General features: G+C 36.1%; 1 long non-coding RNA gene across 2 annotated transcripts in view; it reads left to right on the top strand.

The window, feature by feature from the left end:
- The window catches only part of LOC123799280 (uncharacterized), a 512492-nt gene that overhangs the window by 95274 nt on the left and 401135 nt on the right, over window positions 1-16083 (top strand). The gene's annotated exons all lie outside the window — the stretch shown is intronic.

Raw genomic sequence — 16083 nt, 5'->3', positions numbered from 1 at the left:
TAAAAGTAATATTACTTTATATACAAATAAATTGCAGCATTTGTTGCTACTTGGAAGTAAAAAAGCACCCCCTGGCCAGATCGTTGAATACTGTGGCCGATTAAAGCTTGTGAGTGCTTCACCTTGATACACGAGGAGACGCCCATATATCTGCCAAAAGCCGAACAAACAAGTGCGCGCAATTTCATTTCTTCCCTACGTCAAGAAACTGTGGTGCTTGTTGGTAGGAAGTTGGCCTCCTGTTGCTCTTGTAACTGGTACAAAAAGACAAAGCTCCTCGTTCCTGTCTGCTTCTGCAACAGTCTTGGCCCTTCTGCTGTCAGCAGGGTGATTTTTAGGTATGGAAGTGCTGTCGATTAAAGGGTAGAAACTCCGTCAGCCACGGACTGGGGGAGAGCGGGAGAGATGAGAGAGAATGTTTTAGCCAGATGAAAAAGCGATGCTTAGTTGGGCAGGAAGTTGAAATGTAAGTGAGAAATACAGGAGAAACAAGCAGAACATGACGTTTTCTACTGCCCCGTGCACTTGTGGTAATTACAGTAGTCCGTAGGAGACTGCAAAGATAAAGGTAAATGTCTGCCAGAAAGTTTAGGTCCTTTGGGTTGAGGATGAAGAATGGCCTTTGGGGAATACATAAAGTTCTTCAAAGGCTGTTCTGTTCTGAATACCAACCAGGCACGCTGGGTACATTCCTTTCAGAAGTGCTCAGGAAAGGTGAAGTCGGCAGCTGCCAGCATAGATGTCTGGGAAAACAGTGCTGACTAATGAATGATTCATCTCACTAATTCTGCCTGTAATATTTGTCTTCCATTAGTTCGGGTTGACAAAGGTGAAGATACCAAAATTCACATCCATATATTTCAAAGACTTAATTTTTGCCTTCCTGTGGTACAAGCCTGTGCTTAGAACCAAGGCCTAGTCATTAATCCCTCCTGACCTATACTTTGGTATTGCTACCTTCTGGCTTTTAAGATGCCTTACTAACAGCCCAGAGTTTTATTTTCACCGTATATGGATAAAATTCTCTCGGGCATAAACTCTTAAATGAAGTCAACTGGGTTGAAAAATAAATTACTTGTTATTAGAACTCATTTTCCTTTACTGTTTTATTTTCTAAGGTTGTCACATTTTACTTTATACTTAGTTATTTTACTCGTAGCAATTACACAGTGTGTCTTCTGCTGGAGGACACGCTAATTCACCATTTAAACACATTTCTAGGTCAATTAATATTATTTTAAATCCCTAAGCTACAGAACACCCAGCCCAACTATTGAGGTGGTTTAAGGGATTCATAGGAAATAGTGACAAGGAAGGTTTTCCGTTGTCTGCTTCATCAGTTATTATAGTTATTACTATAATGATTGGAAATACTAAGCAGTAGCACCTGCCATCATTTGACTAATGCTCTGGAAATTGGTAATGCTTTTTGGTGCTTTTATGTTTATAAGTAAAGTTATATGATAAAAAATGTCATGAAAGTAAGAATTAGAAAAGACACTGTATTATTATTTCTTAGTAAACTCTGTATTAACAAGCTTGTGGTTTAATGCTCAAAATAAACGAAACTTTGTAGGTGATGCCAGGTCATTTTGTTTTAGAAGTAAAAGTCTTACATTGCTCAGAAACCTGATTCCCGTCTCCTTGCATGTGTGTTAATTTGGTGGAACCTCAGATGTCCTTACGTGTGGAAAGTGGCTGGTGGGGCTGATTATACTGTAATGCTGGTTTATAAAAAGTAAACATGCTAGAGTTGATATACCCAGAATAATTTTATCTTTGGAGGCAATACACAGAGTCACTAGTAGCATTCAGAAACTATAATCCATCATCATGATGTATTAACTGTTGTTTAAAAATTATCTTCTGTGGAGTGTCTGGGTGGCTCAGTTGGTTAAGCGTCTGACTCTTAATTTCAGGTCAGGTCTTGATCTCAGGGTCCTGGGATCAAGGCCCCATCAGGTGCCCTGCTCAGAGGGGAGTGTCCTTGAAGATTCTCTCTCTCTCCCCCCTTTCTCTTCTCCCTCTGCTCCTCCTTCCCCTTCCGTGCTCTCTATCTTTAAAATAAATCGTTAAAATGAATGAATGAATGAATGAATGAATGAAAATTATCCTTTGAGCCAGAACATGTGCTACACAAGAAAACTATTTTTAGTGCATCAGAGACATATCTTGGTTTTTACCCTAGATAATTAATGCCACACTTATTCTTGAGCTTTATTTCCAAATGTTTTGGCTACTTGAAAATACGTTTACTTTCAGAATGAATGAAGGCACTGGAAAATTAAAAGAGAAATTTCAAATGTATTTTGATCATGGCCTTTTAGTGTAGCCAGTTACCATTAGGAAGGATCCTGCACTGAGCCAGGGTAGCAGGTTTCTAAAGTCTCATTACTAAAGATGCACAAAGAGGACACGGGCATTTTTCTGGCACCAAAGAGAGGATGCATTCCAAGGCTTTTCTGTTGACTATTGAAATGCCAAATTGGTGTGAAGGTAATGTCTTTAAAAACAAAACAAAACAAAAACATACACAGGGCCTCTCAAGAAAAAATAGAGTAAAATGTCTTATCTACTGTTTTATTTCCTTTGTATCTTCCTTGTAGAGTCTCCTGAGAGAATGTCTGGGGAGTAATGATGCCGAGGAGGGTATAGGGCTGGGTGGAGCCGGAGGCTCTAAGTACTTCATGAAGAAAGAGTAGTGTCTCACATCTAATTCCATGCAAAGCAATATTGAGCTATAAAACGTGCGTTAAAAAGTTTGAGTTCAGATTTACTCAAGATAGTATATTAAAGTGTCAAATTTCTAAGTGTTTTTTTCATATTTTCAATACCTTTGGTTTGCTGCTGTGTTTTTGTTTTGTTTTGTTTTCTGTTTGATCAGCCAGTTCCTTAGGAAAGGATTTTGGGCAAAAGTAACATGCCCCTCAGGGTGAGTGCTCAGATTCAACCATTGAGAAACAAAGTAAATATACATGGACCTGGGAGAAAACTATTTTCTTTTTAGAATTGAAAAAGGACAAAGTGTCTTAATATGCATTTTTTGAAGTATCTTCTGAAGTTTTGAAATACTGCTGAATGGCTGACAGTACCTACCCAAAAGGAGAGAGGACAACAAGCCATAAGTGACTTAAAGGGTAAGAGAAGGAACTGAAGGTGGAAGGAGGGAAAGAGGATGGGGGATGGGCTATATGCATATGAAAGAGACCACTTGTGATGAGTACTGGGTGCTGTTTGTAAGCAATGAATCACTGAATTCTCCAGAAACCAATGTTGCACTCTATGTTAACTAACAAAATTTAAATTTAAAAAAATCATCAAAAAACTTACTATGGATGGTATTTTTTTCAAATACTAAAATATTCCTTGGGTGATGGCTTTAGAGGAACTTGGATTTTAATTTACTGTTTTATATTTAGAATATAATACCTAGGGGCTCCTGGGTGGGTCAGTCGGTTAAGTGTCTGCCTTCCGCTCAGGTCTTGATCCCAGGATCCTGGGATCAGGCCCCATGTCTTCCTACCTGCCTACCTGCTTACGGAAGAGCCTGCTTCTCCCTTTCCCCTCACCCTGTTCATGATCCCTCTCTCTGTTGATCTCTCAAATAAATAAAATCTTAAAATATATATTATTTATATAAATATAAGTAAAATACCTAGGTGTTCCAAACACTTGGCATAACCTAACTAGTAACCCCAGAGTAACCAATACAAATACTTTTATATATTGTTGAAAGATGCACAGAGTAAATTATATGATGTTCATAAAACATCACAATAAATGATTTGTGCTGATATGGAATTCAATGCATATATTTTTTTAAAAATCTGTGAAGTAAACTAAGATACAATTTCTCATTTCCCAGTTAATGCTGGAACAAACATGACCAAAGAATCAATTTCAGTACGATAACTTGATGAAAGAATTATAAGCATATGTTAGATTTGTGTTTCTTAAAGCGTCCTGGACTATTATTCTCCTTGGAGTATTTGAGAAATTTTGGGTCAATATACCAGTTCCGGAAGAAAAGATAATTAAACATTTTAAACACGCATTTCAAATTTGATTGATTTTCTCAGAAATTATTGAGCATTTTAAATTACTCCTAAAGAGTGGCTGTGCATTAATCTACTGTATGAGATAATAGATTCACAAAGTTGTAGTGGGCTAATATAATTTTATATCATTTGTATCTTAATGTTATCATTGGATAAATTTTCTTTTTTAAAGACGGTCCTTTCTTGTACGATCTCCTAAAATGTGACTTTAGGTTCAATGAAATCCCTTATAAATCTTCCATATAATTTTCAACAGATGACTTGATATTCTAGAATACACAGATATTCTTAAACAGGTGGTATATTGGGGGTTCTTCCACTTAATAGGCTTTAAGCTTTATGTAATACATAGAAATTTACTTGTTTTACATTTTTTTTAATGTAGGAAGAACATTTAACATGAGATATATAACCTCTTCACACATTTTTAAAAAAATAGGGAGAGGAACAAGAGAGCATGGACAGGCACATAAGCAGGGGAAGGAGCAGAGGGACAAGTAGACTCCCCACTGAGCGGGGAGCTGGACTTGCCTGATTCCAGGACCCTGGGATCATGACTTGAGATGAAATCAAATGCTTAATCGACTGAGCCACCCAAGTGCCCCCTCTTAACACATTTTTAAGTACACAGTATACTACTGTTAACTATAGTCACAATATTCTATAGCAGATCACTAGAACTTACTCATTTCATGTAGCTGAAACTTCGTATGCTTGAAACAGCAGCTCCCCCCACCCCCAAGCCCTGCCATCTCTGGCAACCACCATTCCAAGTTTGATTCTGTAAGTTTGACTATTTGAGTTACCTCACGTGAATGGAATCATACGTTATTTGTCTCTCTGTGTCTTATTTCATTTAGCATCCTGTCCTCAAGATTCATCCATGGTGTTGGATATGGCAGAATTTCCTTCTTGTTTAAGGCTGAATAGTCCTGTGTGTGTGTGTGTGTGTGTGTGTGTGTGTGTGTGTGTGTGTATACACTACATTTTCTTGATCCGTCCATTGATAAGCATTTAGATTGTTTCCATATCTTAGCTATTATAAATAATGGTGCAATGAAAATGGTAGTAAATGTATCTCCTTGAGATTATCCTTTCAGTTTTTTTATATATGTAGAAGTGGAATTATTTGATCATATGGTAATGCTATTTTTAATTTCTAGAGGAATTAGGTTACTCTTCCATTGTGGCTCCACCGGTTTACATCTTCATCAGCAGTTCTACAGGTATTCAACTTTTTCCACATCCTGGCCAATACTTTTGTCTTTTTTTTTAATAGCCATTTAACAGATATGAGGTAATATCTCATTATGATTTTGATTTGTATTTCCGTGATTACTAGTGATGTGGAGCGTCTTTTCATATGTGTTGGCCGATTGTATGTCTTTCTTGGAGAAATGTCTACTCAAGTCCTTCGCCAGTTTTTAATGGCACTAATTTTTTGATGTTTGATGTTTGCTGTTGAGTTGTAAAAGTTTCTGAAATATTTTAGATCTAATAATTTCTCACAAGATGTATGGCTTAGAAATTTTTCAATTCTGTAACTTGTCCTTTTACTCTGTTGATTGTTTCACTTGCTTTGAGAAGGTTTTTAGTTTGATATAACCCCACTTGTCTGTTTTTTGCTTTTGTTGCCTGTGCTTTGGTGTCCTATCCAAAAAGTTTATTACCAAGCCCAATGTCGTGAAGCTTTTCCTCTGTTTTCTTCTATGATTTTTACAGTATCAGGTTTTGCATTGCAATCCTTAATTCATTGTGAGTTGATTCTTGTGTACAATGTAAGGATCCAGTTTCACTGTTTTGCATGTGGATCTCTACTGTTCCCAGTACCCCTTGTTGAAAAGACCATCCTTTCCTCATGGAGTATTTTTGGACATACACTGTCAAAGATCAGTTCATAGTATATGTTTGGGTTGATTTCTGGCCTCTCTTTTTTGTTCCATTGGTCTGCATGCCTGCCTGTATGCCAGGACCATAACCGTTTTCATTACTGTAGCTTATTGTTCTGTTGCACGGTTGTACACAAAAATGTCAAAATTGCTCAAAGGGAATCATTGAACCACAAAAGAACTGATGACAATGGTACTATAAATACTAAAACTTAGAATAACACTTACAATGAAATTGATGAAGAGTCCATTGCAAATATAGATGGCAGTCTTATTGTTAGGAGAATCAAAAGCAGTATAAAACTTCTGGTATGTTATCTTTGCAAAAAAAAGTCAAAAGGTAAATATCAAGTGGTTAAGAAAATAATACATTCTTGGATATTGTATTTTGTTAGCTTATAGTCTACTTGTCCCAAGTCCCGAGAACGTGTTATAAAATGTTGTTAAAAGAATAAAGTCTTATGAGCCACTAAAACTTTGCATCATAGAAAGCACAGTCAATTTTGGTAAACCCATTAACTTGTCTTCTAGAACAAGTGCAAAATACTGCTTCCCTGTTTTAGACCTACTCTGTCCGTCAAAGTTTCACTTTTAGTATAAGCACAGTTACAAGTTACAGTATTTTCAAGAAGATTATAAATATGGTCATCAATAAATAAAATAAAAAACATTTTGTTCTGAGAGAGCAAAACGAGCTCTAGATAATAAGAGAACATATATTTATATAATTATCACATCTCTTAGATATCACATCTAAGATGCATAAAATTGGTAATGTTCAGAATATGATTTTATTCCTCGCTTATGAAAAGAAAGAGTTATGACTCTGCTAATTGTTCTCATGAAAAAATTACTATTGGGATTGGTATTAAAGGAGTTCAACTATATACTTAGTAGGAGTTCAACTTATATTGCTACAAAAATTAGGTTGCCAAAGTATACTTTTTTTTTTTCCTCCTTTTTTCTTCAGAAGGTAGTCAGCAGGCATGAAGACTATGGTTTACTTTTGGAATGTATTTGTAGCCCACCAACCTAAAGAAACAGATATGATCAGCCTTGGTAACCTTTTCTCAAAAACTTCCATTATTTCTGCATTGTTAAAAAAAAAATAGAGAAAATGATGTGATAAAAATAATACATTTCATGAACACTCTTTAAAGGCCAATTTGGTTTCACCCAAGGATAAAAGGATACCACAAGTCTTCGCTTTCATCTTATCTTCTAGAGTCCACATCAAAGGTACGGGTCGGGTGGTGGGCTAGAAGACAGTTGTTAAGGTACACAGTGCTGGGTGCAAAATGGAGCTACATGGCTTTTAAAAGCCATACAGGACAGAATAGGTGTCATTCACAGTGCACCTCTTGCTGATGATTCATTTTTAAACAAAGAATGAAATTTGGGTGCATGATTATAATGTAGTCCCTCAAAGGATAGCTGTTCAATATGTTTGTGGAGGAATGAGTAGTAAGAACATGGCTACTTTCCCATCTAGAGGAACATAGCCAAAGGGCAAGGTGATCACATGAGTTGATGAATTGGCAGATGATGGCAGATTTCTCTGACTCCAGTGCCATTAGCCTTAACCACTGTGCATTGGAGTGACAGCAGTAAAACAGACACAAAAAAGGAGCAACAGAATATATTATGTCTTGCCAAGGACACCAGAATTTAATTTTGGATGAAAATACAGGTTCACAATGTTTTTAAAAATTGGAAAAGTTGTAGAATAAATCCTGCATCCAGCCTGCAGTTGTGATTAAAAAAAAAAAAAAAAAAAAAAAAAAAAAAAAAAAAAAAAACCAACCAAGGAAGAGCCTCCTTTCAAATCTTACTATAAGAAGAAAAACTGATTATATCAAGACTTCCTCTCCTCTCCTTCAGGTACATTCCTTTAGAGTTTTGTATAACAATGAAGGTACTACATAATACCATGACATTTTTTGAGTTATTTGTGGGTTTTTTCAAATGATTAGGGAAATAATTACAGGGCAGAATTATTATGATTTGATGAGATAATAACATTTAAATTATAATACTCTTTCAGACAATGAAGAACATACATTTTCTCCTCTTACAACGAAATATTTTTGTAAAATTTAGGAATTAGAATGTGCTTTCTTAGATAAAGAATTAAAATGAGGAGACTCTATTCCATCAGAGATTCTTTATCAAAAACGTATGTCTCAGCCCTTCCAGTCCTGCCCTGGAATCCTGATTTGGTAGCTTAGAGGAGAGCCAGGTCTGTTGTATACAAGAAAAAATTTCACTAAGATGTGTTTTTAGTTATGAACCACTAGAAGAGATGATTCCAAAATGTCATTATAGCTATAATGCAATACTCTAACTTTCAGACCAGACAGAGTTGCAAATCTTAACATCTTCTTATGTGCGTAACGTATCTTCAAACCAATTCTTTACTCCTTATATTTATCCTCAATTTTTTTTTACTACTTACCCTTTCTGCTTCTAATTAAATTACATATTTATTTACAGCCATATGATTATATTAATAGAGGTTTTATAACAAGTATGTGTGTATATGCACACATACATATCCATATACATACAATACATAAACATATAAATATGTGATTCACTTAAACAAGAAAGCTTGTTTCTCTCATTCGTATTGTCATCTTTATCCTTTGCTCTAATGACAAAATGACAGAGGGGGATGTTCATTTGTTATACAGAAGATGCTGAAAGATATGTCAAGGTCTTTCAAGGGACATATGGAGAAAACACAACCTTTGAGTCCCATGGTCAAAATTGAAAATGTTACCCTGTCTAGGCTTAGGTAGTATGAACCCAAATAGACATATTGCCATCTTTGTTAAAATACTTCTCAACTACCAGACATAACCATTTCTTATCTTAGGACTATATTGTAAATTCTTCTTTCGTCACTACTTCTTAATATTTGCTCTATTACTGATGTGTCCTTTGAGTAAGGCACCATACTTTACCCAAATAATCTAGAGTTCTTAATAATATTCCATAAACAAACTTTACTTCTGTAATTTACTGTCAGTAGCGATTCTTTGTGCATAAATATAATGCATAAATTACTCATTTTAGTGCTATAGTAAAACAGCTTAATAATGACATAACTAGGTATTTTCCATACAGAGCACTCAGGATCCTGAAGATTAGTTTATACTTTTCACCTTCTTCCTCTGTATGTTCGTATGCCTGCAGCGATCTTAAGTCTTTTCAAACAACCTTCTCTTAAATAATTGCTTTCTAATCTTTTAAATGCAGGTTTGTAGATTAGTAGTCTATAGTGCAACTGTATCAGACATCTTAATGATATCACAATCACTAATAACTTTGTGTCTCCTATTCCTTGTGAGTCCCAGAACAGCAGGGAGAGAACTTTGAGTAATCTGGTTCATTCCATTTTCCTATCATTAAACAACTCCAGTGTCCCTGAAATCTTGGATGAGAGAAAAGGACAATAATGTGTTATTTATAGGATATAAAAAGAACTTGAACTTATATTACATCTTTATGATCAATTGCAGATTTACTATTTAAAGACCGATCTGGCAGTTTCAAAGATATGAATAAAATGTTAAATCGTAAAATAATAAAAAATCTTAATTCATTTTGCTGAAATAATCTTATATAAATAATATTTTAGGTTGATAGTCTTTCTATTTAATTATGAATTAAACCAGTTTTTATTTCATCTTAAACTCCTCTCCCTCAAAATTCTGTTGAAGGATAATCAACCATCATTAGGCATGTCCAGCTCATTTATGTTCCCCACCTTGTTTAAATGAGCAGTTTTAGAAATATTATCAGTTAGAGATTGCTTCAAGCCTGCTGACTCATTTTGTGATTGATGATACTAGAAATGCTGATATTTTTATTCACTATTTCACCTCTTCATGCATCACTGAGGTTGTTTGAATTATATAAATCCTCATCACTGGTAGTGGAAACTCTTTTGAAATCAATGAAGTGTTTCTGTGATCTCTTTTCCATTCTCTTACTATTAATAATAGCTTTGTTTTCTAATGGGCTCAAAATGGTGTGTGTTGGACCATGTCATAGAAGTCTTTATCACTGTCAAGTGTTTTTACCTTAGCAAGTAGTTGGTTTCCTGGATTCGAACCATGGCTTTACCTGCGCCTTCTTGTGTGATGCTAGAGAAGCATTTCTACCTCTTTGGTTCCCGGTCTGGAGTAACGGGAACTGTAGTGATACTAATCCTAAAAGTGGATTGAGAGGGTTAAATAAATTATAGCTGCAAAGGTCTTAAAATAGTGCCTGATGCAGTTCTCAATGATGTATGCCTTGAAGATGTTTTGCAAAAATACAAAGAAAAACCCACCAAACAACTATTACAACAACACCACCTTTCTTATTTTTTTAAAGATTTTATTTATTTATTTATTTATTTATTTATTTATTTATTTATGAGAGGTAGAGAAAGAGTGAATGCAAGTTAGGGAAGGAGCAGAGGGAGAAGGATAAGCAGACTGTGCTAAGCGCAGAGCCCCACGGGGCTCCATCCCATGACCCTGAGAACATGACCTGAGCCAAAATCAAGTCAGATGCTCAACTGACTGAGCCACCCAAGCACCCTCCAAAATCTTTCTTTTTCCTTATTCAACATCATTAATGAAACAACTAGTATGTTATAAGCAAGCACTGAATAGTACTGGGAATACAGATGGAATGTGACACTCATGGCCTTGGCAGTATGAATATTTAGGGTCAATTGAAAGGGCACGAACAATACAACAATCGTCTAACAGTCTGATCAGTCTTTTAATAGGGAAAGTATAAGGTGCTCATTGACAGTAATTATCTCCAACTTGAACATTAAGGGAGGGTTTCCTGGAAGAAATGGGGCAGGTTAGAAACTCAATATTTTTGTTCCAAATGAACTAGCGATAAGATTTTTTAATAATTGTTAATATATTCAGTAAAATTCTTCAACATTTTTGGGATAGTGAGTATCGTACAGATTCTTAAAAAATGCAGTTTTTATTCTTATGCCATGAGATCAGATCACTCCCCACCCATTACTGTTGGAATGGTCTACCAGCACTGGGACAGTCTCTAGTTTCTTGAAGATTATAATTCTTGACTCTTTCTTTCTATGTCTAACTCTATTTCTGTTGTCTTACTGATTTTATCATTCCCCTCTTTTGTCCTGCTCTCTCAGTCCCCAAGTGTCCTTTCCTTAAATGATCTTGTCTTTCACCACACCCCAGCCACTAACCTCCATTATCATTACTTAGGCCTTTCAGTTACCAGTGCAACCCCTGAATAATCTCATTGTCAACTGCTTATAGCAACAGACCTAAATGGTAACACGAGCTCTGGTGGTGAGAAATCGGGGTGCCTTTCACATGAATACCTCTGGCTAAAGTGTCTCATAAAGCTGCAAACAAGATGTTGGATGGGGTTGTAACCTTCTGAGGTTTCGCGGGGGAAGGATCTGCTTCTAAACCGAGTCACGTGAGTGTTAGCAGTCTTGAGGTCCTTAGTGGCTGTTGATGAGAGACATCAGTGCTTTGCTCTGTGGATCGCTCCAAGGACAGCTCAAAATGTGACATCTGGTTTCTCCCAGAGTAATGGCTGAAAGAATTTGAAATCAGTCTTTTTGTAACCTGAATTCACAAGTGACACTCCCTTACTTTTGCTGTGTTCTAGTTGTTAGAAGTCAGTCCTGCTCACATTGAAGGGAAGGAAATTATACAAACAGGTGAATACCAGAAAGCAGAGATCTTTGGTGGATACCTTAGAGATGATCTCCTACACCTTGTCTTTTCTCACTAAATTTCGAGAACTAACTTTTTTCCCCATTCTTATTCTCATTTCATGACCTTCATTTCTATTTTATGAAAAGTTAGGGACAGCCATAAAAGACCTTCACAGGTTACCCCCATATTATCTACCTGTCTTTTTGTCATGCTAATATTTTCTTTGTGTTACTAAGCGTGATTTGTCTTTCCACACCTAATCCAAGGCCACCCTCCCCAGTTGGGCTCCAGAGTCCAAAGAATCTTGCATAATTGAAGATACTGCTCAAAAAAGTCTTCTCTGTTTTTTCAGCATCAAATTTTCTTTCTTGATTGGATCATTCAGGTAGTCTTGTAATTTCTTAAAAACTCTCTTGATTTCACATCCCTTTATAGCCACTGCCCCATTTCTGTGTTTGCCTTCTTGAACGTAACTTGAAAAGATGGGTTTCTATTTTTTATTACAATACCTCTCTTCCTAAAACCTTCTACGATAATTATATTGCAGTAGAAATTTTTCTTTGTTTTAGGGGTATTCTTTGTAGGAGAAACTTTCAATTCTTCGTACAGCATACAGAAAGCAGATGGATGTGGGCAGAGTAAAGAATTTGAAAAGAAAAAGACCAGGGGTATATAATCTTCCTTAAGTGTGTATGGCTTCTATACAATAGTAAGTTCAGTTTCTAAACTGGAACATTTTCAGTTTACCAGTGACAAAATATTCTTTGGGTAGTAATCAACCCTGCCCATTGGTAACTTCAGTCGTTGTGTTTCATGATGTAATAACAATTTCCTTTTCAAAATTTCTTTTAGTCTCTCCTGAAGAAGTTTACAAAATTACCGGCTGGAATTATTTGTGAAAAAGTCAGACCCTTTTCTACCCTGGAGTAAAGAATGTCTCCATTCCTAAATAACACTCTCTTAGCCACAGTGCCATGGTTCATCCACATCCTTTTCTTTTTTACCTTGTGTTGATCGGGAATTGTCTTAGAAGTCGTTTAAAGCTGGGGATTGGTCTGGTATTTTAAAGGTGTTCAGATGGCTTAAATTCTCACGTGACCAAAGCAGTCTGTCTGTGGTTCAGACTGATGTTTTTTAGTCAATACGCATGACCTCCAGGAATTTATATGTCCCAAATGACCTTATAAATTTTCATTTAAATAGTGTTCCAAGGCAACAAAGGCGATTCCCATTACTGTCCTAGCTGTTAAATCTGGATATTTACAATAGAAGTTTCAGTTTATTACCACTGTAAAATCACAGATTTCTTTTTGTTTAGCTTGCCAAAACATCCTTCATTTCTAAAAGGAGCAGCCCATACCTGAGAGAGTGAAATGGACAATTGAGAACTCATCAGTTACAATGATCTTCATTTTATAGCATTCCTCCATGCCAAATAATCTTTCTCTAGAATTTTGATTTCTCACTGCAGTACTTTCAATCTTGACCCATATGCTATGGTTTGTGTTGCAGAACTGCTCAAAACTGCTGAGCTTTTGGTATTAAGACTTAAATCATTTTAAAAGGCCCAGGAGAATCTATTCTCCACTGAGAGAAATAAACACTTGAAGGAAAATCAAAATGCACAAAAACATGGAAAAAATATAAAAAAAAAAACCCAGTAAAAAAAAAAAATTGGAATCTGCCACCCTTTGCAATGTCCCTTCAACCAGCCTCTGAGGACTGGTAACATTTTCTGCATCTTGAAGGAATATTCTTTGTTTTCAAGGGAGTTCCCCAAAACATAAGGAGGATTTTGTTTGCTGTGCCATGACTCCAGATAAGTGCACCTATCTCCCAATTTTTTGTGGATATTGATTTGCCCATACATGGCTTCTAAATTCAACTGCCATAGTAAATCCATTACTCAGTTACCTAACTACTAGTCACTCCTAGTATTTGCCAATGGAAACATTAACACAATGGAAACAGGAAAGGCTGAGGTGATGCTATATTTAAATGTTGTGTAGTTAATACTTGGGTTAATATTCCAACTCAGCGTTCCAGTAAAATTGAAAATCTTAGAGTTAATTTAAGTTTTTTTAAGACACGGAGTTAGTATGTTCTTCCTTTTGGTATTCGTGTTACATAATATTAAAATAATACTGCATTCCATAATTATGGTCAGAAGTAAACTGCCTGTGTCATCTGAATCAGACTGGTTTACCATGAGTGGTTTCTTGATAGAGTAAGGTTAAAAAATGACTAAATAAGTGTTTATTAAGAAGTTATTTTTTTCATGAAGCACCATGGGGCATATACAAATAGTTTAATTATAATTTAGAAATTTTTCCTCAAAATGTGACAGACTTGAAAGGGGGACAAGAAATGCGGACTGATTTTTTTTTTTTTTTAATTACAAAAGGCAGGAAGTGGTGTGTCATAGAAAATAAAGAAGAGAATTTTCTCCCAAGTGGTGTCCAGTTCAAGTTCTATGAGGATGGTGGGCCTTCAGTGATAGATTTGACAACATGGCTAAGAGGATGGGAGGTGTGGGAAGACATTTTAGACATGGAAAAATACCAGAAAACACTGAAGACACCAAGGCTTAAGGCATGCCACAAAATTTATTTGGTCAGATCATAAGATGGGAAAATTGATTCTCATAAGGTAATTCTAAAAAGTTGAGTTGAAGCCACATTTGGTCAGACCCTGAAGGCTAAACAGAGAGGCTGGATTTGACACTGTGAGCCATTTCAACTCTTGAACCCTTGCCTTTTCCGGTTTATTTCCCAGCTTCCCAGGCAGTATCCATGAGTGGGCCTAACCTGGGTCCCTGCTACACTCCTCTCAGAGCAGGTCTATCAGCCCTGTCTGCTCTTGGGTGGCACTGAGGTTCACACTGTGCTGCTGATCAGATCTGGTGTCTGATAGGGTTTGCGTGTTCTTGGGCTTGCATAGCCTCCTGGTATAGCAGAGTTCTTCTCTTTCCACGTTGGTTCTGTCAGGCTGAAAATTTAGGGGGTTACAAAGCCTCAAAACTCCTATGAAGTCTTTTCCGTTGTCAAGATATGTACTTCACTTTCCCATAATACGGACAATTTTTGAGGGATTGCATTGTAGTTTTTGATAACCTTAAACTCTCCTCAATGCTGGTAAGACTTTTTGTTTGGAGGCGTGGGTTACTATATCCCAAATGTCTGGTGACAACCTGATGACCTGCTATACGATGGCCAAGATAACTAGATACGTTAACCTAATTCTGTTCTTTTTGGCAGATAATATCTCCTCCCACTCCAGCCTCTTAAAACATCTGTCTAAACCTTGCTTGAGATTACCACATTTCTGTCATTCTCTCTGGGGCTTCCCAGGTACCTACCCTAAAGGCTGTTTGTGGAACTGGCTTTTTCAAGTCCAGAATTTGCTCTTTCCTGGGGTTCTTGGCCCCGGCATGCATCATGCTAAAGGCTGTAGGCACAACATTCTGTATATCTGATTGTGTCATGGTATCTAAATGATTTTAAGTAAGAGTTTTTAAATCATTACTATTAAGAAATTTTAGGTATATAAAAAAGCAAAGATACACATATATAAATTAGCAAAGGAAACATTTACAAATCTGAGCAAAGGGGATAGTTCTGGGCAAGAAGTAGCACCTGAGAAACGTCAACTATGGAGAGTCATAGACAGCAATTAGAATTAATCCCCAGAATTATTTTTTATATTCCCTGCAATTATAAAGAATTATGCAGAAGATAGTTCAGTTTTTATATCAAACATAATTTACTTTGTGGGCAGATTTCCTGACATAGGTGAGGCTACTGTTTGTATCTCTGAGTTTTAATTACTTGGAGTTTTTTGTAGTGAATTTACATAATGTTTTATTTTTTATCAAGAAGAAATGTTTGAGTTCATGGCAATGATCATTCTTCATATGCTTGTTGAGCAATTTCTGTAGAAATGATGGATCAGTCTGGGTAAAAATTTCATGTGAAAAAAATTAACTTAAATAAGACTCATTCATAAGATGTTAAATGCCTTTATACACTCTTTACTTTTTTTTAACCTAGGAATCATTATGGGCCTCTCCAAATTATCAGATAATCTTCATTCTATAGGATTCCTTCAAATTTAAGTAATGGCTTCTCATGACGTCTCCTGAAAGAGTAGGAACACACAGAATTTACATTCCTTTATCGGAAATCGGATAGACTCTAGGTAAAAAAATAGTTGATGCTTTGTCATAGAGCCTTTTTATTTTTGTTATTTTTTTTTATCATACAGTCCTTATTACCATCTCCAGTAAAATAAGCTATTACTGTGTCACGTCACTAGACGAGAAGAGTGTCAGCTCTATTGAATTCCAAGTCACTGAAATTCCTCATTATTAATCTGCTTGTATGGCACTGGAAAAATAATACGTTTTGTCAAGACAGT

The sequence above is a fragment of the Ursus americanus genome, chromosome 5 (genome assembly GCF_024610735.1).
Source record: "Ursus americanus isolate L20-20 chromosome 5, mUrsAme1.1.p, whole genome shotgun sequence".
NCBI lineage: Eukaryota > Metazoa > Chordata > Mammalia > Carnivora > Ursidae > Ursus > Ursus americanus.
Note: the sequence above shows the minus strand (reverse complement) of the source record. Positions and strands in the feature narration are given on the sequence as shown.